Source organism: Grampus griseus (assembly GCF_964374135.1).
Source record: "Grampus griseus genome assembly, chromosome: 11".
NCBI classification, from domain to species: domain Eukaryota; kingdom Metazoa; phylum Chordata; class Mammalia; order Artiodactyla; family Delphinidae; genus Grampus; species Grampus griseus.
The window spans coordinates 37,019,833-37,046,412 of record NC_139005.1 but is presented as its reverse complement, the minus strand read 5'-3'; the positions used below and the strand labels follow the sequence as shown (position 1 = coordinate 37,046,412).

At 42.5% G+C, this 26,580-nt stretch overlaps 1 protein-coding gene across 4 annotated transcripts in view; it reads left to right on the top strand.

Annotated features, from left to right (window-relative positions):
- The first annotated feature begins 6,334 nt into the window (after positions 1-6,334).
- The window catches only part of SCAF11 (SR-related CTD associated factor 11), a 70,918-nt gene continuing 50,672 nt past the window's right edge, over positions 6,335-26,580 (top strand). For 3 of the 4 annotated variants that reach the window (XM_082665615.1, XM_082665617.1, XM_082665614.1), the window contains exon 1: positions 6,336-6,627. The gene's annotated coding sequence lies outside the window, so the exon portion shown is untranslated. Of the gene's footprint in view, positions 6,628-26,580 lie in introns of all 4 variants that reach the window. The other variant, XM_082665616.1, reaches the window with a different exon arrangement.

Below are 26,580 nucleotides of genomic sequence, written 5' to 3'. Positions count from 1 at the left end.
ATATTTGGTGCCGAAACCCGGGAGGGGTACCAAGCCCCGCGTGTTACCGCGCGAGCCTCTCCTCCCCTCCCCCAGGAGACAACCAGGGAACCTCTACTCATCCACCCGATCCGGCAGAAAACGGGGTAAGTCCCCCTCCCTTGTTCCCTCTGACCCTCAGAGTCCCTGCCCACCGGACTCCTTGTCCTTAATCGCGGCCGCGTCAGGGATTCCTCTGTCCTCTCTCCGGTCCTCGGGCAACTGTGGAGACGTCCCAATTGCCTGACCGCTCTCCGACCCGCCGGGCCTCGGGTGATTGTGGAGACGTCCCAATCGCCTGACTGCCCTCCGACCTGCCGTGAATTGGAGACTGAGACCAGGGACGCCTCTCTCCCTCTCCATTCACTCAGGGACAGACTGGGGGTCATGGGAACCTCACAATCGAAACCAGATTCTAAGACGCCCCTGGGGTGTCTCCTAGCCAATTTTACAGCCCTCGGTTTCTCCCAAGATCTCCGTCGCCGACGGCTTATTTTCTGTTCCACTGTGGCCTGGCCACAATATCCTCTAGACAATCAATTCTGAAGGGACTTTCGATTTTAACATACTCCGTGATCTAGATAATTACTGCCGCAGGACGGGCAAATGGTCTGAGGTGCCCCATGTCCAGGTTTTTTGGTATTTGTGCTCCCGCCCCTCCCTTTGCGTCAATTGTTCTACCTCTCAAAATCCTCCTTGCGAAACATCTCCTCCATCCAAAACCTCAATCCCCTTGGATTCCTCCCCACTAACTGACCCTCCCGAATCTCTCGCCTCTCCCCGCTCCAGAACTCCTCTCCAACTTCCACCCTACCCTGAAGCGGTCCCTCCTCCTCCCGAACCCGCTCTGGCCCCTCCAACAGCTCCCCCGCCTCCCTCTATGGTTTCTCCTCCCACGTCCCTTGCTTACACGCTCTCACGACTCCCAGGATCCAAATTTCCTCTGCCCTCTGAGGGAGGTAGCAGGAGTGGAAGGACTGGTCAGAGTCCATGTCCCTTTTTCTCTCCAAGATCTCTCTCAAATAGAAAAGCGATTAGGCTCCTTTTCTGCCGACTCTTCCCGCTACATCAAAGAATTTCGCTCTCTCTCTCAAGCTTACGATCTAACCTGGCACGATATCTTTGTGATCCTATCTTCTACTCTGACCCCTGACGAGAGGGAAAGAATTCAAACTGCTGCCCGAAACCATGCAGATCAGGTTCACCTTACCGACAACTCCATGCCTGTCGGAGCGACTGCCGTACCTGGCACCGATCCAGGCTGGACTTATCAGGATGGCCAAGATGGCCGTCGTAAACGCGACCTCATGATCCAATGCCTCCTGGCTGGCATGCAGGCTGCCGCTCATAAGGTAGTCAATTTTGAAAAACTAAAAGAGATAACCCAAGAACCTAACGAAAATCCAGTTTTCTCAATCGCCTTACAGAGGCCTTAACTCTCTACACCCGGCTGGACCCCGACACCCCGGCAGGGGCAGCGGTCCTAGCCACCCATTTTATCACCCAGTCAGCCCCGGACATCCGAAAGAAATTAAAACGGGCAGAAGACGGCCCTCAAACCCCTATTCGAGATCTGGTAAAAATGGCCTTTAAAGTCTATAATGGCCGTGAGGATTTGGCAGAATCCAGCCGACAGGCTCGGATGCACCAAAAGGTGGCCCTCCAAACCCAAGCTCTTGTAGCCGCCCTAAGGCCGGCCATCTCCCATGGATCACAGCATCCACGGGGTCCGCAAAAGGCAACCCCGCCGGGGGCCTGCTTCAAATGCGGAAAAGAAGGCCACTGGGCTCGCCAATGTCCCAATCCCTGACCTCCTTCTAAGCCCTGTCCCAGCTGCGGGCTAACGGGCCACTGGAAGAGTGACTGCCCTACGACTGGCCCTCCCTCAGCATCTCCACGCGGGGGGCAGGCCGACCCAACGGCATTACCACTCGAACTGCTGGGATTGGCTGACGACTGACGGCGCCCGGACTCGAAGACCCCCATCACCCTCGCCGAGCCCAGGGTAACGCTACAGGTAGCGGGTAAGTCCATCTCATTTCTGGTGGACACGGGGGCTACCTATTCGGTCCTGCCTACTTATTCCGGGCCAATTTCTCTTTCCCAGATCTCTGTCGTGGGTATTGATGGCAAACCATCCTTCCCACTCCAGACCGGTCCACTCCCATGTCATATCGAAGGACTCCCTTTTACTCATTCTTTCTTAGTCATACCATCCTGCCCAGTTCCCTTGCTAGGCCGAGATGTCCTTTTCCACTTAGGGGCCTCCCTCCAGCTCGTTAGACTTGACCCTAAGGTCCCCTCCTCCCAACTCCTGCTTCCTCTTCTCGGCCTGTCTCTAGAACCCTCCCCCTCCTATCCCCCTCTTCCAATCACACCGAACCCAATCAGTCCCCAAGTCTGGGATACTTCTAAGCCCATAATAGCAACACACCATTCCCCCGTCCTCATCCGCCTAAAGGACCCCTCCAGATTTCCATCAAGGCCCCAATTTCCCGTCTCTGAGACTCACCTTAGGGGCCTACAACCTATTATCACCAGACTCCTAAACCAGGGACTCCTCATCCCCACGGACTTTCCCTGCAACACCCCCATCCTGCCTGTCCGCAGGCCTCAGGGGATTATCAACTGGTCCAGGACCTCCGAATAATCAATGAGGCCATAATTCCTCTCCACCCAGTAGTACCAAACCCATACACTTTGCTCTCCCATATCCCCCCATCCACAACCCACTTTACGGTTCTGGATCTCAAAGATGCCTTTTTCACTATCCCCCTACATCCCGACTCCTATTTCCTCTTCGCCTTTACCTGGACGGATCCGGATACTCATACTTCCAGTCAGCTCACCTGGACAGTTCTTCCCCAGGGCTTCCGCGACAGTCCTCACCTCTTCGGTCAGGCGCTGGCACGGGACCTCACTTCCTGCTCCCTTACCCCCAGCACACTCCTTCAATATGTAGATGACCTCCTCCTTTGTAGCCCATCTCTCAGCCTCTCAAGACAACATACTGCAGATCTCCTCAATTACCTTGGCTCTTGCGGTTATCGGGTCTCCCCAGCCAAGGCTCAGTTATCTGTATCTTCTGTAACCTACCTGGGGTTCCACCTTACCGCTACCACAAAAGGTCTAACAGCCGACCGCACCCGGATTATCCATGAACTCCAGCCTCCGGAAACAGCGGAACAAATTCTCTCCTTTTTGGGCCTTATAGGATTTTTCCGACACTGGATCCCTAACTTTGCTCTCCTCGCTAAACCCTTATATCTAGCCGCTAAAGAAACCCCTCAAGGACCCCTCACCTCTCCTTCCGCCGTTCGACACGCCTTTCTCACCCTCCGTAACGCTCTGATAACTTCTCCTCCCCTTTCTCTGCCCAACCCAAACCGACCTTTTCACCTTTTTGTGGATGAACGGGCCGGAATAGACACTGGACTCCTTGCCCAGCCTGTAGGGCCTTCCTACCGCCCCGTGGCTTACCTCTCCAAACAGCTAGACCCAGCCATTCTGGGATGGCAACCATGCCTTCGGGCCCTAGCAGCGGCAGCCGAACTGACCAAACAAACACTCAAACTGACTCTGGCCCACCCACTAACCGTGTTTTCCTCCCACCGGCTGGTCGACCTCCTAGGCCACAAGTCTCTCTCCCTCCTGGGCCCCTCCTGCATCCAGGAGTTCCACCTACTATTCATTGAAAACCCAGCTATTTCTCTTGATCTCTCCCCTCGCCTGAACCCGGCTTCCCTCCTGCCTATCTCTGGCACCGGGGGTTTTCCATCGCATTCCTGCCCTCATGTCATAGAAGCCTTCAAACCACCAAGAGACGGACTCTTTGATACCCCTCTTTCAAACCCGGACCGCACCCTCTTCGTAGCATGCTCGCTCCCTGTTTTCTTAGGTTCCTTCGCAGGCGCATGGAGGAAGTCTCTCGGGTGGCCACAACCCAAATGCTCCTCGGTCCTTACACCTTGCTTCCTACAGAACCCCCCACTGGTCTCCCCTAAGCCTCGGACCTCTGGTCGCCCGACTCCCATTTCGACGCCCCCATTCAGCATGAAGTAGCCAGAGATCAGAACGCTGCCCCATTACACCAAAGATGTCGGGATATAAGGCCAACTGGCCCGAGGCAGGGGAACACAATCAGATTCACAGGTTGCATCAGACCGAAATTCTCCGGACCACCCAGTTCCAGAAACTGCCTTGGAGACATTCCGGACCACCCAGTTCCAGGAACTGACCTGGGGACTTTGAACCAGGCCCAGCCTTCCCGCCTTTCGAGGGGCGGGACTAACGGTCCCCCAGGATACCCGAAAAGACCACCAAATAAGGAATACCCTGTGCCCTCCCAGATTCACCACACCCCTTTCCCTTCTTCCCCTATAAAGTCTTGCCCAAGCCTCGCCCGGGCGTGACTTCTCTGGCCCCCTTTCTCTCGGACCAGTGAACCTCGCCCGGGAGTGCTCCCTAATAAAGCTCACTTGAAGCTTTCCTCTGTTTCGCGGTGCTGTTAAGATCCGACCTTACAATAAGTTTTTACATGAAAGAAGAATGTTGTACCAGAAGTCACTATCTGGAGTTTTACTCCTAGAGGTTGGATTCTCCTGGGTGAGGACGTGCATATATATGTAACAAAGCTACATTCAGTCAGATGGCTCATAACAGTGCTTGTTGATCTGGTTACATCACATAATTCTTTAAACAAAGTTTTCAGTGATTGTCTTAGTCATCCTTTATCACATTCTTTATAATGTACTGTTATAAACTCCTCTATATCATTATTTCTTCAAATATCCCAAACACAGTAGAGCCCATCTAAATTCCCAAAGCTCATATCCAAAACTATACATCGTAAAACTCCCAAGACTTTGAAAACAGACAAGGCTGCCATTCATATATTCCTATATGATCCTTTCGCAATTATCTACCAAGTCCTTACTGAGGGACAGGCACTGTGCCAGGAGCTGTTGTTCGCAAAGTGTTACGGCATTGTTCCCAGGGCTCACTGTGTGAGACAGGCACTGAGCAGACCAAACACGCTGAACAGGATGGGGTTGTCAGAGAAAGGAGGGGGCACGGCAGCCAGCCTAGTTTGGGCGAGTGCCGCAAGGAGGTACCCAGTCGGCGGGGTCCCGAGAAAGTGGGGAGGAAAGTCATCCCAGGCAGGGTTCAGGGTGGCTAGTAGAGCGCAACGCGCACGTTAAGGGAGGAAGGGGCAGACGACCCGAAAAGTTGCGAGAGGCAAGGTTGGATGTAACAGACTTGGGTGAACCAAGTCTGCGGGGTGGCCCGGAGGCAGAGCTTCATCACTCGGGGCTGTTGGCTGGACAACGACGTGGGCGGGGTGGGGGGAGGGGCTGCAAGGAGCCGCTGGTAGAAGAGTAGATACCGACGGCAGGAAGAGTAGTCAGGAGCGTGAAGAAATTGACCGGAAGAGAAACTATAAGATTAAAGAGTCAGTGACTTTAAAAAACAGCGTGAAAGGTATTTTTGAGGTAAAATAAAAGATTTGACGACCCGACGGAGAAGGAACTGACAATGGCACGCACGTTCAGTATCGCACGCTCCGACATATTCTTGAATGAATCATCACATGTCACTATCTAACCATCAAGTGGATCCGGATCAAGTTTAATTTTTTTGTTGTGGTAATTAAGACACGGGGATATGCCTAGGCTTGATGAGTCACGTGGGAAACCTCTCCAAGGCCTTTTACAAATGCCCACCCGGAGGGAAAAAAGAGGTGGGCTTACAAGTTATGGCCACTTCAGCCTCCTCTCAAGATGTAATTCAGGCGGGCAACGCTGCCGGGTGAAAATTCAATACACAGCCAAACAACATATCAACACTCTTTTCAATATCAGATTACCATAAAGATAGGATAGCAAATGCCGCGCAAACCCCCTCACGTCCCGGTCCCCAAGACCCTTGTTCATTGTCTTCAGCAGTTTAGTCCGTACAGCCGCCAAAGCAGGGCGGACTCTAGCGTGCCACGCATGGCGCATGCGCAGGACCCGAGACTTGGGAGGAGAGCTGAGGTTCTGAGGATGTTTCCCAGAAGCCCGGGCCACTCGCTACCGGCCTCCCTCTCGCTCGCAGGCCGCGTGACGTGACTCCGCCCGTCACGTTCCTCTGTCGCAAACGGTGGTTTGCCAGCGCCCCCTTGCGGTCCGGTTGAGCGCTGCGGCCGTGCACGCAGGGCCAGAGCGAGCGAGTAGGGCAAGCGCGGAGGGTCCCGCCGCCGCCGCCGCCGCCGCCGCCGGCGTCACCGTAGCGCGCCGACCTGTGGTGGCGCGGCTGAGTGGATAGGAGCGGAGCGGGGGGTGAGGGGGAAGAGGACGCGCGGAGCGGGGAGGGAGGAGGCCAGACGAGGCGGGGGGAGGGGGAGCAGCGGTGGCGCAAGCCGCGCGGAGCCGCGCAGCCCGGGTCCGCTCCCTGCTCCACCGCTGCCACCCGCCCCAGGCAGCAGAGCCGGCGCCCCAGCGGCCCCCGGAACACCTCAAAGCGAACGAAGGAGTCCATGTTGGGGAACTTGGCGGCGGCGTGACGGGGACCTAGGGACTTGCAGTGGGGCCGCCGCCGCCGGAGCCAGCGCCTCGATCTCAGTCGGAGGTAAACACGGGCCGACCCTGGGGGTGGACGGGCGCGGGCAGCTGTCGGGGCAGGGTGGGGGTTACGGGCCGGCGCAGAGCCGGTGAGCGGGCCCGGGGCGACGGGAGGGCGGACAAAGTTTCGGAATCCGCGCGGCCCAGGCGGCGTTCTGCGCACGGAGGAAAGTTGAAGCCGCTTCTCGAAGCGGGGAAAGCTGCGGCGGGGAGGCCCCCCCCCTTCCCTCTCGCCAACCCACGAGGGCGGCCCCGTTTCGGCCGCTGCCGCCTAGCTGTCGGTACCCCGTCCCATTTCCTCCTTGTGGCCTACCCGCCTCCCGCCGCCTCCGCCGGCGCAGCCCGTACCCGCCCGGGGGTCCTGGGGGAGTGGGTTGAGGCTAGAGGCTCAGCTACAGGGTCGCTACACGTCCACCCCCTCCCTCCGGGGAAACGTGTCCTTCTGGGCTTCCGGGCGCTCCCTGACCCCCGCGCCCGCTTGACTCGGGAGACTTTGCTTTTGTCAATAGCGTCCAAGCCAGCTTGTGAAACCAAACTTTACTGCGCCGTGACCTCTCGGAGTGCGCGACTAGGGAAGTGCCGGCGCTTCTGAGCATCCGCGTTTACCCCATGCCCTGAATTTCAAACTTCTCCCACCGCCGATTTTTAAACCAATTTCCTGGACTGACAACAAAAGGGCCGGGAGATCTAAACTTAGCTGCACCAGTCGCCCCTCCTCAGATACTAGGAATTTTGAACCGTTGAAGTCAAATCTTAGAGGTGGCTGGCCGTCTTGCTCCCCATTTTGAAAAATTGTTCTAAAAGTAAGCGCCTGATTTAGAGTAGTTGATTAAAACATTCAGACTCGAACGCGGAATTTTAAAATATCCTCAAAGTATTTCTGTACCGCATTACATAAAGTGTCTACGAGGTGAGCGTTTTTCATTCATTTTGGATTGCATTTTAACATCTTTGTCATACTGCTAGTTAACTAAGATTTTTAGGCAAAACTGACCAAAACGTTTTTAATGTAATGCTTTGGCTTAGTAGATGCTGTTCTAAAATTTTCCCAATTTGGGAAATTCACTGAATATTGGAAAGAGCATGTTTAATAGATGCATTTCTTTCATTTTAAGAGAGAAGCTAATTCATACATGTGACCACTTACCTCAGTAGCAAGGTATTGAAGTACATTCTTAAATAACTGGTCGTTTTTGTGTTTTATTGGTATTAAAATTTTGATATGTAATCAGGTCTTTTTCCAGACTGTTCCTTTCTCTTTCCTGTTTCTTTGGCAGTTGGCTTAATCATTTCACTTTTTTTGCTCTTGGCTAAGAGCTTCAGTAAAAAGTTTGTGGGACTTTTGTTTTTGTTGTTTAACTTACTGCGCAGAAGAAATGAAACTGTCTTTGGATTTCTTTTGTCTTATACTATCCTATCAAAGATAATCTGAATTTACTTTGTATTTTGTTTATGCATTATGAAGGTTTTTTAAAAAAAATTAGAAATTCTTATTGTAACTGCATTTTTTCACTGTATTATTTTTTGGTGCTTGCAAGTATAGTAATAATCATTCCATTTTACATTCAGATAGTGACCTTTTTGCCTGATAATTTGAGTACATCTTAAGTTTTTGGCTGGGTAAGATTTGGATATCTGCTTACTCTAAGTGTATTCATGCTGTAAAGACACTCTTCACTATGTTAAGGGGGAAAAGAACTGTGGAAGAAAATGGAAAATTATTCCTAAGTATGCTGCCTGAAACATATGTCATGGAGAAATTTTTAAGGGAAATTTTTTTGTATGCCTTTAGGCAGTGGTAACGGGGTTCTTGGGTTAAGATTGAAACTTTTCAGAGATCATTCAGCTTCCCCATAATTCTTTGGGGACTAACCAATACTTTAAGCAATTTTCTTTAAAAGTAAGCAGTTTTCTTTAAAAGCTGTGCTGTTAATCAGAGATAGGATGAATCAATGCTGTTACATGATGTTGATTCATCAGTAGCATCTTTTAGTAATAAGAGAGTGCAGAATTATCCAACTCATCTACCTAATACAGAACTTTTTTTTTTTCCTTAGTTTCATCAGTGAGAAATAGTTGTAAAACCTTACTAAGGAGAGTGGCAGGCATAAAAGTAATAAAGAATCAGCCCTAGAATAATTTTCATTGTAACTTCCTTTTAGTAAGCTCTACCATCATTTGCCCTTGTCTTTTAGTGATGTAAGTTGGATCTTGACTTACCTTGCCCAGTGAAATAATCTTTTCTTTTTTAAATTAATTTATTTTATTTTTGGCTGCGTTGGGTTTTCATTGCTGCTCACAGGCTTTCTCTAGTTGTGGCGAGTAGGGGCTACTCTTAACTGCGGTGCGCGGGCTTCTCAATGCGGTGGCTTCTCTTGTTGCAGGGCACGGGCTCTAGGTGCGCGGGCTTCAGTAGTTGTGGCACGCGGGCTCAGTAGTTGCGGCTTGCGGGCTCTAGAATGCAGGCTCAGTAGTTGTGGCGCACGGGCTTAGTTGCTCCGCGGCATGTGGGATCTTCCCAGACCAGGGCTCAAACCCACATCCCCTGCATTGGCAGGCGGATTCTTAACCACTGCGCCACCAGGGAAGCCCCAGTGAAATAATCTTAATTGTATCCTCTGTCCTGAAGAGTAAGTTAATAGCTTTGTATCTTATCTTGCATCCGAGGGCTAGCTTTTAGTAGCATTGACTAGAGCCTAGAGTTAAAATACCCTTTATCATTTTATTGCTGTTCCCAAGACTCATCTTTGCATTGTTGTGGTCCTTGCTTTTCTTATTTAAAGCCGTGGCTTTGTAATTCCTAGTACTTAAGCACATAAAAGTTCAATATAAAATTTAAAAACAGCATTGTCATCTCTCACAAAATAATGTCCTAAAAGGTTTCACCATGACCTTTCTTCACCTAGAATCTTTAACACTCAACAGCCAGAGTGATCCTGATAAAATATATCAGATCATGTCACTTCTCTTCTCAAATGGCTTCCCTTCTCAGTAGTAGTAAAATCCATAATCCTTATTATGGTCTCCCAGGCTCTGAGCCTTTTGAGTCTCTTCATCCTCTCTGACTTCATTACTTCACTCTTTCTGTAGCCACACTTCTACTCTACTACTGAAGTGTTCTTTGATTACTCCGTAAAACACAGGCCCTCCTCCCACATTTCTTAGCCCTTTTTAAGCCAGATTTTTCTCCATAGCACTTAACACTTTCCAAGATACTGTAGAATTTGCTAACCTAAGTTTATTATATTTTTTTCTTTACTCAAATGCAAGTTCTATGAGAATTGGGTTTGTCAGTTTGGGTCACTGTTTTGTCCCCAAACACTGAACAATGTCTGACGCACAGTAGATACTTAACAAATACGTAATGAATTAACATGCTTTCAGCTAGAAAACATTGAAAATAGTAATTGTGGTTTGAAACTTGAGACTATGCAAGTCTCATTCTTTTGCATAAACTGCTAATATAACTTGGAAAAAAGAGATGCTAAAATGGAATCACAGTGGTCTCTTAACATTAAAAAAAAAAAAAAAAAGAAAAAAGTTTGTTGGAGGAATGTGAGCGCCCAAAGAATACTGTGAGGGTCAGAGAGGAGGTGAGTGTGGTATTACAGAAACCAAAGGAAGAGAGTATTTCAAGGGGAGAGTAGTCAGTAGTCAAGTGATGATGAGAGTTGAATAAGGTCAGAGCTGAAAGATTTTTCTTTGGGGAATCCCCTAGCAGTCCAGTGGTTAGCCCTCCACGCTCTCACTGCTGAGGGCCCGGGTTCGATCCCTGGTCCGGGAGCTAAAGTCCCACAAGCTGCCTGGCATGGCCAAAAAAAAAAAAAAAAAAGATTTTTGTTTACGTTTAACAACATGGAGCTCATTGGGTTTTTGAACAAGCAGAATAGTAAACTTATTTTTAAACCAATGCTCTAGTAATTGCATAACTAGATCTAAAAGTACTGGGATCAAAGATTAAGAAATTATCTACTCACATTACAGAAGAGACCTAATGTTTATCAGATATTTACTGTGTGCCAAACACTCTGTTCTAGACATTTTGCATGAATTTTCATTTGATCTTTTCAGCAGCCTTGCAGTATTGGTTGTATTTAATCCATTTTACAGAAAGGAGTCTGAGGCTCTGGAGAAGTTAAGAAGTCAGATGACTTGCTAAGTGTCAGAGCACTTGCAAAGAATCTATACCCAAGTCCATCTGACTCTTTGGCCTTTAGTTAGTCATTACGTCAGTTGACCTCCCAAACTCTGCATCAGTGTTGTCTAGTAGTAGAACTTGCTGTGATGATGCAAGTGTTCTGTATCTCTGCTGCCCAATATAGTAGCTGATAGTAACTGTAGTAGATAGTGGCTGTTGAACACTTGAAATGTAGCCAGTGCAGTCGGGGAACAGAATAGTGGTACTGTGTTGGACAGTGCAGATATAGATCAAAAGAATCCCATGAATAATAAAGGAGAGTCTTTTCTTATTAGAGATGGAAACACATATTCCTCATTTGAAAGGAGTACTGTTTTGCTTATATTCTAGTTTTAGATGATGTAAATGAATATTTGTAAGTAATCTTCTTTTCCTTTTTTTTTTTAAACAATCTCAAACTTTCAGAAAAGTTCCAAGTGCAATGCAAAGAACTTTTCCCCCAAAGCTATTTGAGAGTAAGTTGCAGATGCAGGCTCATCACCCCAAACAAGGACAAGGACTTTCTTTCTGTTACATAAACAATATTAAAATTAGGAAATTAACCTTGCTATATTACTACCATATAACCCTCAAACCTCATCCAAGTTTTGCCAGTTTTCACAGTAATTTCCTCTATAACAAAATGATCCAGTTCAGAATTTTGTGTTGCATTCATTTAATTGTAATGTCCTTCAACCTAGAACAATTCCTTAGCCTTTTATTGATTTTCATGACCTTGACACTTGGAAAGATTACAGGTCAGTTTTGTTGTAAACTTTCTCTCGATTTGGATTTGTCTGATACTTCTTCATGATTGGATTCAGATTGTGCATTTCTTGGTAGGAGTATCACAGTGATGATACTGTTTTCTCATGGCATCCTATCAGATGGCATAATAACAGTTTCTGTTTGTCCCCTTACTGATGATGTGCACTTTGATCTCTTAATTAAGGTGAAGTCTCCTAAGCTTCTTCACTGGCAAGTATTTTTCCTGTCTTAGTAATTAATAAGTACTTTGTGGGGAAGTATTTTGAGACCATATTAAGCCCATTCCTTATCAAACTTGCTATTTGTTGATGTTCAAATTGTCCCAGCTTTGGCCAGGGACCAAAAGCCCCTTTAAGCTAGTTTCTGTATTCTTTTGACTTGCTTTGAGCACTTCCTTACTTTTTGATACAAGAAAATGTTCCAGGCTCACCTTAAAACTTTCCTTGCCACAGCCCTGGAATCAACCATTTCTCCAAGGAGTGGTTTCTTTTAGTGGAGAAAGGAATTTAGAAACCAAGATTTGAGCGCTGTATTTATGTCTCCATCTATATGTAAAAAACCATGAGTTGGTACCAGTTTCTCCAATTTCAGTACACAGTGTTTGCTTTAGTTTTCTCCTCAAAATTTGTAACTACTTTCTTTTAAAAGGAATAGCCTAGCTCCCATTATCATCCTCAGTGTATTTACTTAGATGATCAATCCCTGGTATGTAACCAGTTTCCCATTGCCACTGCTGCTTTCTCCCCTGTCTTGCATAACATTTTCACTTTGGCTCTGACACCTTGTGCCAGGATGCATTCCTCATTCCAGGCTTCTCTTATACCTCATGCAGAGCATCTTGCCATTCTGCTTGAGTTCTAGTACCTCACTCTGGGTTCTTTCACCATCCCTCATGAGGACACCTTGGTCACAGAGTTGGGTTCCCACAAATCCAGGAAGAATAGCAGCATACAGACATGTTCTTTTAAGGATTATAGTTACTTGTTTCTACAAAAGATTATTACACCAAAAGTTATAGTGAAAATTAATGACCAGATATGTTCTCAACTTTTAATTTAACCCCCCTTGAGATTCTCACATCTCTTAGTGATAAGACGGATCTTCCTCCTCATTTTTCCTTAGAGTTCTCAGATGTACTTTTGAGAGAGTCTTCTTAATGTAATTTTAGTAGTAAGGTAAAAATTAGTTGAGTTCTTTTGTATATAGGTTTTGGAGTCAATCAGACCTGGCTTTGAATGCTGATTGTCCCATATACTACTGACTGTCACCTTTCCTAGGTGACTTAATCAATGTCCCAGTTTCCTCACCTATTTTAATTTTAAGTAACATTTACCTGAGTCCAGTGGTAATAGCAGCTAACTCCATCTCTATCTTTCATCCCCTTAAGTTAGCTCTGTTTAGTGAGTGATTTTCAAGGCTTTTTAGCAGTGTTCTAGTATTGAATCTTGGTGGTGTTTTAATTCTTAGAATGTACTGTGGTATGTGTTTTGAGGGTTAAATGTGCAAAGGTGTGCCAGAGTATTCAGTTCATTTCCTGATATAAAGTAGGCATTCTCTCTACCTTTAGTTCTGTGCTACAGGTTTGTTGATATCTGTGTGTCTATTAGGTCTGGGGATGAAACATGGCCTTTGCTCTTGGGGAGCTTAGTCCTAATCAGGCCTTCTTTATTGCTCCCCAGTGTTGTTTGTATTTTGTCCTAACTAGTTTTCCATAGCTTCCTCGCTTTCCCCCCTTTCTGCTGCTGGATTATTTTCAAAACTCCCAATTTAAACATCTCAGAAGCTACTCTCAAAATAGATAAGTGAGAGAGAGGTGGATTTTTCCTTAGTGATTCTCTACTTTTTACAAAACACAATTTAAGTCCTACCTTGGACTTAAACTTTAAGTCCCTTTACATTCTGGCCCATAATTATGTCTTTGCCCTTATCTTCTATTAGTTTCCTAAATGAATTCTTTCTGACTAAATTAGTCCTGAAAAGTGACCTGTACCTCACATTTGGCACTTAGCATATGCTATTTTGTTGTTCATCTTTTGTATCCTATTTTTGCACTTCCACTTTTTGAAAGGATATAGTATCTTAATCTGCCTTTGTTGTCCAATGCCAGCCCCAATACCCTAATCATAGTAGTAGTTCAGCAGCTTAAAGTAAACAGAAACAGAAATATAAACATTAAAAAGAGCAGCCACAGCAACATTGCTTTGAAAATTCTCTGGGATCAGTGAAACAGCTTACAAATGATACATGATTTGTTAACATAAATATTTTGTATGCCTGGATGGCCTGTCAGGAAAACTGTTTCTTTAAACTACTGTTCTAACGGGGGATAAAATAGTAATAACTTAAAATTTTGTAAGCTGTCATTTACCTGAAAACCTTATCATAGAAAAGCCTTCTTCAGGGGCTTCCCTGGTGGTGCAGTGGTTAAGAATCTGCCTGCCAATGCAGGGGACACGGATTTGAGCCCTGGTCTGGGAAGATCCCACATGCCGCGGAGCACCTAAGCGCATGCACCACAACTCCTAAGCCTGCACTCTAGAGCCCTCGAGCCACAACTACTGAAGCCCATGCATCACAACTACTGAAGCCCGCGCGCCTAGAGCCTGTGCTCCGCAACAAGAGAAGCCACCACAGTGAGAAGCTCGCACACTGCAACGAAGAGTAGCCCCTGCTCACCACAACTAGAGAAAGCCCGCGCGCAGCAACGAAGACCCAATGCAGCCAAAAATAAATAAATGAATGAATTTATTAGGGGGGAGAAAAAGGCTTCAGATAGGACAGCTTTAATGATTTAGGCCATATTTCTTTAGGAACTGTTGTACATGTCCAGTTACTTGGATGTAAACATGAGTAATATGAGGAAGATGCATGAAACAAAATATCTTTATTGTTTCAAAACTGCTACAGAATTAGATAAAACTGAAACAGAACATGAAGGAGAAACAAATTCAATCAAGCCCTTAAAAGAAGTTTATAGTATGTTTCATATTAATGTAACCATTCCAACTTTCTTTGATTATTACTTGCATGATGTAATTTTTTCCCATACTTTTATTTCCGTACTTTTATTTACTATGTCCTTATGTTTAAAGTGAGTTTCTCCCCCCACCCCACCCCATGATGTCATGATTCCCTCCTGGCTGTTCCTAAAGGCAGCCATGGAGCTCAATAAAATTTACTTTCCTGGAAAAAGAAAATAAAGTGAATTTCTTGCAGACAGCATGTCAGTCTTTTTAACAATCCAATCTGACAATCTCTTAATTGATGTATTTAGATTATTTGCATTTAATGTAATTATTGATATGGTATGCTCCTTTGTTCCCCATTTACTGCCTTTTTTTTCATTCTTATCCTAGGGCTTTTTTTTTTTTTTTTTTAACATATACATATATCTATTCTTTTTCAGAGTCTTTTCCCACATAGGTTATTACAGAGTATTGAGTAGAGTTCCTTGTGCTATACAGTAGGTCTTTGTTGATTATCTGTTTTATATACAGTAGTATGTATATGTTAACCCCAACTTCCTAATTTATCCTTTCCCCACCCCCAACCTTTCCCCTTTGGTAACCATAAGTTTGTTTTCTGAGTCTGTGAGTCTGTTTCTGTTTTGTAAATATGTTCATTTGTATCATTTTTTAAGATTCCACATATAAGTGATATCATATATGTCTTTCTCTGTCTGACTTCACTTAGTATGATAATCTCTAGGTCCATCCATGTTGCTGCAAATGGCATTATTTCATTCTTTTTTAATGGCTGAGTAATATTCCATTGTATACATGTACCACGTCTTCTTTATTCATTCCTCTGTCAATGGACATTAGGTGCGTCTATGTCTTGGCTGTTGTAAATAGTGCTGCAGTGAACATTGGGGTTTATGTATCTTTTTGAATTATGGTTTTCTCTGGATATATGCCCAGGGGTGCGATTGCTGGATTATATGGCAGCTCTATTTTTAGTTTCTTAAGGAATCTTATACTGTTCTCCATAGTGGCTATACCAATTTACATTCCTACCAACAGTGTAGGAGGGTTCCCTTTTCTCCACACCCTCTCCTGTTTGTAGACTTTTTGCTGATGGGCATTCTGGCCAGTGTGAGGTCATTGTAGTTTTAATTTGCATTTTTCTAATACTTAGCAATGTTGAGCATCTTTTCATGTGCCAATTGGCCATCTGTATGTCTTTGGAGAAATGTCTGTTTAGATCTTCTGCCCATTTTTTGATTGGGTTGTTTTCTCGATATTGAGCTGCAAGAGCTGTTTGTATATTTTGTAGATTAATCCCTTGCTGGTTGCATCTTTTGCAAATATTTTCTCCCATTCTGTGTGTTGTCTTTTTGTTTTGTTTATGGTTTCCTTTGCTGTGCAAAAGCTTTTAAGTTTAATTGGGTCCCATTTGTTTATTTTTGTTTTTACGTTCATTACTCTAGAAGGTGGATCCAAGTAAGTCAGTCTTTTTAACAATCCAATCTGACAATCTCTTAATTGGTATATTTAGATTATTTACATTTAATGTAATTATTGATATGATATGTTCCTTTGTTCCCCATTTACTGCCTTTTTTGGACTAGGTGAATATATTTTAGTATTCTACTTTAAATTTATCTTTGGCCCTTCTTTTGGGCTGCATCTCTTTGCATTATTTTTTAGTGGTTGCTTGAGATCTTCTCTTGACAACTTGAAATGTGCCTAGTTTGAATTGAAGTGTGCAGTAAGTATAAAATACACACTAGATTTAAAAGATTTACTACCACAAAAATAATATAAAATGTCTCATTTAATATATTTTTTATTGATTATATGTTGCAGTATTAATATTTGGACATAATAGAGTTAGTAAAATTTACTGAATTGATTTTATCTGTTTTAACTTTTAAAATATGGCTACTAGAAAATTTAAAATTACATATGCAGCTCACATTATATTTCTGTTGCACAGTACTGCTCTAGGGATCATAATATATATGCCAGAGGATTTACTTAGAATTCATATTTACTGGTTGAAGTAAATGTAGAAGCCCTATAATTCTCCAGTGACATTTATCTTATGTTGTTATATGTATTAACACGTATACATGTAATGAAAACCCCATTAGACAATTATGCAATTTTTGCTTTCAATAATCATACACTTTTTAAAAGGACTTTAGAGGAGAAAAAGTAGTTTCTTAAATATTCCTAAATAGTTACTATTTTGTTGTTGCTCTTTGTTAATGAAACTTCAGTTTTCTCTCGTGTCATTTTTCTTCAGCCTGAAGCACTTCCTTTAGCCTGTCTTTTAAAGTAGCCCTGCTGGTGATAAATTTTCTTAGTTTTTCTTCACTGAAATATCTTTTCCATTTTCATTTCATTTTTCTTTTGAGTTAGTCTTATTTGATGTACACAAAACTGTCAGTTTCTAAATTTGTGCCTTTCACCAAGTTAGGGAGGTTTTTTGGACATTATTTCTTCAAATATGTTTTCCTGTTCCAATCTCTTTCTCCTTTTTCTGGACATGATTAGAACTTTGGATATTGTCCATAGGACCCTGAGACTCTTCATTTTCCTTCAGTCTTTTATATCTCTATTCTTCAAATTAGGTCACTTCTATTGTATCTTCACATTCACTGACTCATTCCTTTGCATTTCCATCCTGTTGTTGAGATCTTATTTCAGACATTGTGTTTTTCACTTCTGAAATTTCCTTTTTTTTTTTAATATAGTTACTATTTATCTGCTGAGAACTTCTGTCTTCCTATTCATTTCTAAAGTGTTACTTTCTTCCCCATGGAGCATAACTTATTTATATATTTAGCTTAAAATCATGCCTGACAAATGTGTTGGGTAAATATTATCTAAGGTTATTATACATATTAATAAATCATTCATTCAAAGCTGTTTATTGGGCAGTCATTTGAAGGCATGGTGCTGGATCCTGGGTTATATAGTGAATAAGGCAGATCACAGCTTAACAATTTTGTAGTCATTTGAGTCATTAAGGGTGTTACTGCTTCTCACTGTTTGAATATTTTTAATATTTAGTGACTTGGATTAATATTTGTTTTATTTTCTGGCAAAAGGCTGGTGAGTTCCAATCCTACTACTTACCACTGGCTTTGCGACCTTGGACAAGCTACTTAATTTCACTGTATGTAAAATGGAGATACCTTCTTCAAAAAATACTCTAACAGTTAAATGAGATAACTTATGATATATCAGAAAGTAATGGCTAGACCAGGACCAGATGGCTTCACAGGCGAATTCTATCAAACATTTAGAGAAGAGCTAACACCTTTCCTTCTCAAACTCTTCCAAAATACAGCAGAGGGAGGAACACTACTGAACTCATTCTACAAGGCCACCGTCACCCTGATACCAAAACCAGACAAAGGTGTCACAAAAAAAAAACTACAGGCCAATATCACTGATGAACATAGAGACAAAATTCCTCAATAAAATACTAACAAACAGAATCCAACAGTACATTAAAAGGATCATACACCATGATCAAGTGGGGTTTATCCCAGGGATGCAAGGATTCTTCAGTATATGCAAATCATTCAATGTGATACACCATTTTAACAAATTGAAGGATAAAAACCATGTGATAATCTCAATAGATGCAGAAAAAGTTTTTGACAAAATTCAACACCCATTTATGAAAAAAAACCTCCAAAAAGTAGGCATAGAGGGAACCTACCTCAACATAATAAAGGCCATATATGACAAACCCACAGCCAACATCGTTCTCAGTGGTGAAAAACTGAAACCATTTCCTCTAAGATCAGGAACAAGACAAGGTTGCCAACTCTTACTGCTATTATTCAACATAGTTTTGGAAGTTTTAGCCACAGCAATCAGAGAAAAAGAAATAAAAGGAATCCATATTGGAAAAGAAGTAAAACTGTCTACTGTTTGCAGATGACATGATGCTATACATAGAGAATCCTAAAGATGCTACCAGAAAACTACTAGCGCTAATCAATGAATTTGGTAAAGTAGCAAGATACAAAATTAATGCACAGAAATCTCTTGTATTCCTATGCATTAACGATGAAATATCTGAAAGAGAAATTAAGGAAACACTCCTATTTACCGTTGCAACAAGAAGTATCACATACCTAGGGAGACAAAAGACCTGTAACGCAGAAAACTATAAGATGAAAAGAAATTAAAGGTGATACAAACAGATGGAGAGATATACCATGTTCTGGGATTGGAAGAATCAACATTGTGAAAATGACTGTACTACCTAAAGCAATCTACAGATTCAGTGCAATCTCTATCAAATTACCAATGGTATTTTTCACAGAAATAGAACAAAAAATTTCACAATTTGTATGGAAACACAAAAGATCCCGAATAGCCAATGCAGTCTTAAGAAAGACAAACGAAGCTGGAGGAATCAGGCTCCCTGACTTCAGACTATACTACAAAGCTACAGTAATCAAGACAGTATGGTACTGGCACAAAAACAGAAATATAGATCAGTGGAACAGGGTAGAAAGTCCAGTGATACATCCATGCACATATGGCCACCTTATCTTTGATAAAGGAGGCAAGAATATACAATGGAGAAAAGACAGTCTCTTCAATAAGTGGTGCTAGGAAAAATGGACCGATACATGTGAAAGAATGAAATTAGAACACTCCCTAACACCATACACAAAAATAAACTCAAAATGGATTAAAGACCTAAATGTAAGGCCAGACACTGTAAAACTCTTAGAGGAAAACATAGGCAGAACACTCCATGACATAAATCGCAGCAAGATCCTTTTTGACCCACCTCCTAGAGTAAGGGAAATAAAAACAAAAATAAGCAAGTGGGACCTAATAAAACTTAAAAGCTTTTATACAGCAAAGGAAACTATAAACAATGAAAAGACAGCCCTCAGAATGGGAGAAGATATTTGCAAATGAAGCAACTGACAAAGGATTAATCTCCAAAATATACAAAGCAGCTCATGCAGCTCAATATCAAAAAAACAAACAACCCAATCCAAAAATGGACCTAAATAGACTTTTCTCCAAAGAAGGTATACAGATTGCCAACAAACACATGAAAGCGTGTTCAACATCACTAATCATTAGAGAAATGCAAATCAAAACCACAATGAGGTATCACCTCACACTGGTCAGAATGGCAATCATCAAAAAATCTACAAACAATAAATGCTGGAGAGGGTGTGGAGAAAGGGAATCCTCTTGCACTGTTGGTGGGAATGTAAATTGATGCAGCCACTATGGAGAACAGTATGGAGGTTCCTTAAAAAACTAAAAACAGAACTACCATATGACCCAGCAATCCCACTACTGGGCATATACCCTGAGAAAACCATAATTCAAAAAGAGACATGTACCACAATGTTCATTGCAGCTCTATTTACAATAGCCAGGACATGGAAGCAACCTAAGTGTCCATTGACAGGTGAATGGATAAAGAAGATGTGGCACATATATAAATGGAATATTAGGCATAAAATGAAACAAAATTGAAATATTTGTAGTTAGGTGACAGGACCTAGAGTCTCATACAGAGTGAAGTAAGTCAGAAAGAGAAAAAAAAATACCGTATGCTAAAACATATATATGGAATCTAAAAAAAAAAAGTGGCTCTGATGAACCTAGGGGCAGGACAGGAATAAAGACGCACACGTAGAGAATGGACTTGAGGACACAGGGAGGGGGAAGGGTAAGCTGGGACAAAGAGAGTGGCGTGGACCTATATACACTACCAAATGTAAAATAGATAGCTAGTGGGAAGCAGCTGCATAGCACAGGGAGATAAGCGAGGTGCTTTGTGACCACCTAGAGGGGAGGGGTAGGGAGGGTGGGAGGGAGGGAGACGCAAGAGGGAGGGGATATGGGGACATATATATACATAAAGCTGATTCGCTTTGTTATACAGCAGAAACTAACACACATTGTAAAGCAATTAATAGTGTTAAAAAAAAAAGGGAAAGTAATGGCTAGAAACAGTGTGAAAATCACAGCCAAAAGTCCAGTTCTTGGGGCATTTGAAGCCCCAATAATAAGATTAAATTTCGGAGAGGATCACAGTATCTGCCCATGCCTGATGCTAGCATGAAAAAGTGTTGTTTTTTTTTTGTTTTTTGCTTTTTTTAAAAGTAAGTAAGTTTTCATGGTATGTAATAACATTTCTAGGTTAGAATAGTAGTGTATCATAGGAGTAGGATTGTGAAATGCCTCTTTAAATTATGTGTGAAAAATTCATTTGAGAACACATTCATCATATACTTACATAACATAATAAAATTGTGTTTATCTCTGAGCTAGCTACCTAGGTTGAGTTTAAGAAATTCTGATAATAGGTATAGCTAGAGTAAAGAGAGAGTAGATGTCCTGTGTACTATACAAAACAGTTGCTCCCCCCTCCCCCCGTATTAGTTTCACTATAGCAACTTGCACAATTTGGAAGGGATTAGTACAAAGGAAGTGACATTTCTTGAGGAACCACTCAATTAGTACAAAGGAAGTGACATTTCTTGAGGAACCACTCAAAGAATGACATTTAACATCTGTGCAAAAAAGAGACTGATTTCTAGAGTTGAAATTCTATAATGTAAAGTTTTTAAAATCTTGTTTAAACAGAACAGAGCAATATTTCAGAAGCAATGTTTTGAACCTTGTCCTTTCCCCCCCACTGCTATAGATGAAATTCATTTCCATTCCTCTGTAACAAGCATTTGTGTACATTATTTTGTGTTTCCTCTCCTTTAATTCTTAGGATTTGTTTGTTTATTTGCGAATGTTTCCTGTGCCTTACATAATTTTCCCATCTCCTTTTTTGGGAGGTAGGTAGACAGGGATTACCATTTAAATTCAGGAATCTGTCTAAGGTAGATTAAAGGTTAAATTAAAGAAATGGTCTATAGTTTTCCTGTTTGGGGTTAGAAGAAAAGTATAAAAAGACTCCAGTTCTTTCTCTGCTTCCTTGCTTCCTTCCAGGATCCCCTTTCCTCTTGGGTATTCTGCCCAGATATGAGGGTACATTGCTCTTGATCCCAAGGGCTCCTGTAGTCCTCTTGGGAGGTTTGTTGTGAGGTGAGTCTCTTAACACCTCATTGTTCTTTTTGCTTTTTTGTCTCTAGTAGGCATAAGGTTTAATCTTCTAAATGTAAACTCTACTTTTCCAGACTTGTAACTCTTGCCTTCAGCAGACCTGTAATAAATGTTGAGGAATGGGTGATGGAAAGAAACAAAAATGTAAGAGCTTTAGGTTTGCCTTTATCATTTAAATTAGTGCTTTAGTAAATGGGGTTGAGAACATGGAGGTGAGAATCTCAAGGACAAATGAAGATTACATAATCACTTCCTTCTTCTATTCCCTCCTCCATACCTTAGGCAGGGGTGGGATTTATTAGAGAAGAATTGCATAAATATATATTGAAATTATTAGAGTACATATAACATGCTGCTGTTCTATAATTGTTTCTCATTTGGAGAAACAGTGGAAGCCTGTCATATAATTATGGTATCTTTATCTAACTCTTTATGGTTAAACTATCCAAGCATGTAGAAGGCACTCATTTTTCTTTTTAAATTAAAGTACTGCATTGTAGGAATATTCTTCTCATAGAGTGGACAACTGTCACATAAGAGTAACCCAACGGGAAGCCATCTATAGTGCCTGTCTTCCCCCATACAATGAAAAACCTGCTAGCTCTATACCATCACTAGGGTCTTAGAACGGATCTCTTTTTATAGTTCTTTCTTAGAATTTAGTGGGGTTGTGAAGTTGTGTCTGTTGCTTTTAATCTCTGTGTCTCCCCAAGCAATAGGTATGTGTTGTCTGTGAGACCTTTCAGTGCTACAGAAATACAGGAACCCTCAGATACCTCCTCTCAAGCTCAAATGTGGTGATGTAATTTGGGTGGTCTCTGTGTTGATGATAAAGACTGAGAGTATGAGTGAAGTCGTCAGTGAAAAAGTACCTTTGTTGAGAAAGTTGGTTTATATTCTAGCCCATGATTGCTCTCTCATGTCAGTCTTTACTTTTAAAAACATTTTAACATTTATTAACATATAATAAAATTGACCTTTTTGGGGTATGTAGTTCTGTGAACTTTAATACATGTTTAGATTTTTATTACTACCACCAGAGTCAGGATTCAGAATGGTTCCCAGAAAACTGCCTTGTGCTATCTTTGTAGTCTAACCTTCCCCTGACACAGGCAGCCACTGATAACGGTTCTTCATTACTACAGTTTTGACTTTTTGAGAATGTCCTATAAATGCAATTATGTATCAGTAGTAGGTAATCTTTTGAGACTGGCTTCTTTCACTCAATATATTGCCTTTAAGATTCATGTAAGTTGTTGAGTGAAACACCAGTTCATTTCTTTTCGTGGCTGAGTAGTATTCCACTGTGTGGATGAACGTATCATAGATTGTTTATTTTGATGAAATCTAGTATATCAGTTTGTTCTTTTCTTGTACTGTTTTTGTCTGGTTTTGGTATCATGGTAATGCTAGATTCATAAAATGAATTGGGAAGTATTTATGTTCCAAACTCTGGAAGTGATTGTGTTATTGAAATGTTTAGTAAAATTCACCAGGGAAATTGTCTGGGGCTGGAGGTTTCTTTTTTGGAAGACTTTTAACTACAAATGCAGTTTCTTTAAATAATACTGGGGCTATTCAGTGCTATTCTACTTAATTAGTCTTGCTAGAGGTTTCAGTTTTATTGATCTTTTCAAAGGATGAGCTTTTGGTTTTATTGATTTTTTTTTCTTGTTTTTCTGTTTTCAGTTTCATTGATTTTACATTTGTTCTTTAAGGATAATTTCACTAGCTTGAAGATTTTAGGTTTTTAAAGTTCTTTTCCATTTTAAACTAAGAATGTTGTTTCACTTCCTTCTGGCCTGTGTTGTTTCTAATGAGAAATCAGTAGTTATTCAAATCATTAACCTATCTTCCCCACATAAGTAATGTATTGTTATTTCAATCTACTTGTAAGATTTTTTTTCCTTTGTAATTTTCAGCAGTTTGTGGTGTGTCCAGGAATGAATTTCATTGGAACTATCCTGTGTGAGGTTTATGAGCTCCTTGAATGTAGAGGTTTATGTCTTTCAACAAATTTGGGGAGTTTCCAGCCATTATTTCTTCTTATTACTCTCTTTTCCTCCCCTTCTTGAGCTTTTGACAAGAATGTTAAGGTTTTGGCATTGATTCACAGTTTCCTGAGGCACTAATGATTTTTTTCTTTTTCTATGTTTTTCTCTCTGTTGTTTAGATTGGGTAATTTCCTTTGCTCTGTCTTCCAAGTTCACTGACTTTCCATTTGGCTATTGAGTCTGTGCAGTGTATTTTCTATTTCAGTTATTACGTTTTTCAGTTCTAAAATTTCCATTTGGTGGCACTTTATTTCTTTGCTGTGATTTTCTAGCTTTCCATTTGTTTCAAGAGTATTTGATTTTACTTGTTGGAACATTTTTATTACCTGCTTTAAATCTTTGTCAGAAAATTCACCCAGTGCTGTAATATCTGTGTCTTCATGGTGTTGGTTTCTGTGGGTTGTCTTTTCCCACGAGTGTTTGAGATTTTCCTGGTTCTGTGTATGCCAAGTAATTTTGGACATTTTGAACAACTTAACAGGTTACTGTCTCAAGCTCTTTCCTCTCTGTTATATATCCATGGTATTTTCTAGATCCCTAGAACACCCCACCCCCACCCCCACCCCACACACACTTTTCTGTCTTCTGGCTAGAAAGCTCAGTCTTCGTTTACACCACTGTGCTGTATACTTTCCACAGTTGCATATGGAGCCGAATGACAGGAAGACGGGAGAAAAATCAATGAGATTAGCCCAGAGTTTTTCAGTCAGCGAGTATGGTACCTTTCCCTTAGAGTTTTAGGCTTCTGCTGACCCTGCTGCTGTCACTGTTGCAGCTATTGCCACCACAGGATTGCTTGGGAACTGGGGCATGGGGAATGAAGAACAGAAAGAAAAAAAAAGATTTCCTTCACTCTTGAGTATTGGGAGGCCCCTTTCCTACTCCTTGGGCAGAGCTAGATGGCTTTTCTTAGAGTGCTAGCCTGTGCACGCGCGCGCTCGCTCTCGCTCTCTCTCTCACTAGTGGTCACTTTATAGGTTTCAGGCTTCATGAAGCCCAGGCTGGAGGGAAAATTGGATGGGGAAGAAATTATAAACGCACTACCAGTTTGATAATATATCAGATTTTGGGCTCTTCCCCAATCTACCTGTTATTGCTTACCTTTTAATTTTCAGTTAGCTGCTCCATTTATTCTGTCTAGGTTTTATAGTTTCATTCAGTGAGATTAACAAGGTAGAATGTGCTTATTCCATTTTACACAGAATGGAAACTTCCCAGTCTCACTTATTATCTGTTTTAGAATGTCATGGCAACTTGAATCTCCTTATTTTGTAGTTAAATATGGTTTCTCAATTATATCTTATTTTTTTCAACATATATGTGATCCTGCCATGTATAACAGTGCAAGTTTTGTCAAGGACATGATGCTACATTAAGTGTAGAAGGAAATGGGAACATTAATTTTTCTTTTAGAGTAATAGCATAGTTTTCATGAACTCTTACCAAAATTATATTACATTTGAAAAACTGTTTTCCTATTTTCAATTTAATCTATTTTCTCTGCCTGAGGATTTCTGGCTTGCCTTTCACTTTGGAAATGTTTTAGTTTTTATTCATTTTAACCTTTTTTAAAAATGATTCATTTCAATAATTAGGTTATTGCTCATCATAGAGCATAGTATGAGGTGACATCCTTCATATTAGTGGAGCCTTTTGGCACTCACTTCCTGTTGCAGACACTGTAAGAATGTTAGAGACATTCTGAAGGCATAGCTTTACTTCCTGGATCGATATATGAAGCTGGTTTTATTATAAGACCTATAAATGTGGGTGACTTCAGGTTCTTTATTTTCAGTTTACCTGGTAAGCTACAAGACATAGGATTATCTGTTCATCAGTGAATGGTGCTGAGAAAACAAGCCTTTTTTTGGATATAGGTCTAGAATGAAGGAGTTGAATATGAAAAGATTCCTCGAAATTGCTACTGTTGATCAGCTGCTGACAAGCAACCAAATTACTGATAACCCTGTCAAAAACTGAACTAGATAGAAAGTACTTCCAGGGCCTGATATGCAATAGTAACTGGAAGCAGAGCATGTGTCTTAGTCTGTTTGGGTTGCTATAACAAAATACCAAAACTGCGTGGCTTGTAAAGAACGAAATTGGGACTTCCCTATAAGGCCAGCAGGCCCGAGGCGGGGGAACACAATCAGAGTCACGGGTTGCATCAGACCGAAACTCTCCGGACCACCCAGTTCCAGGAACTGACCTGGGGACTTTGAACCCGGCCCAGCCTTCCCGCCTTTCGAGGGGCGGGACTAACGGTCCCCCAGGATACCCGAAAAGACCACCAAATAAGGAATACCTTGTGCCCTCCCAGATTCACCACACCCCTTTCCCTTCCTCCCCTATAAAATCTTGCCCAACCCTCGCCCGGGTGCGACTTCTCTGGCCCCTTTCTCTCGGACAAGTGAACCTCGCCCGGGAGCGCTCCCTAATAAAGCTCACTTAAAGCTTTCCTCTGTTTCGCGGTGCCGTTTGTTAAGATCCGACCTTACAGTCCCTGGTGGTGCAGTGGTTAAGAATCCACCTGCCAATGCAGGGGACACAGGTTCGAGCCCTGTTCTGGGAAGCTGCCACGGAGCAACTAAGCCTGTGCACCGCAACTACTGAGCCTGCACTCTAGAGCCTGCGAGCCACAACTACTGAGCGCGCGTGCCTAGAGCCCGTGCTCCACAACAAGAGAAGCCACCGCAGTGGGAAGCACGTGCACTGCAACAAAGAGTAGCCCCCGCTCACTGCAACTAGAGAAAGCCTGCGCACAGCAACGAAGACCCAACACAGCCAAAAATGAATAAATTAAAAAAAAAAAGAATGAAATTATTTCTAGAGGCTAAAAGTTCAGGATCAGGGTGCTACCATGATTGGGTGAGGGCCCTCTTCCAGTCAGACTTTCC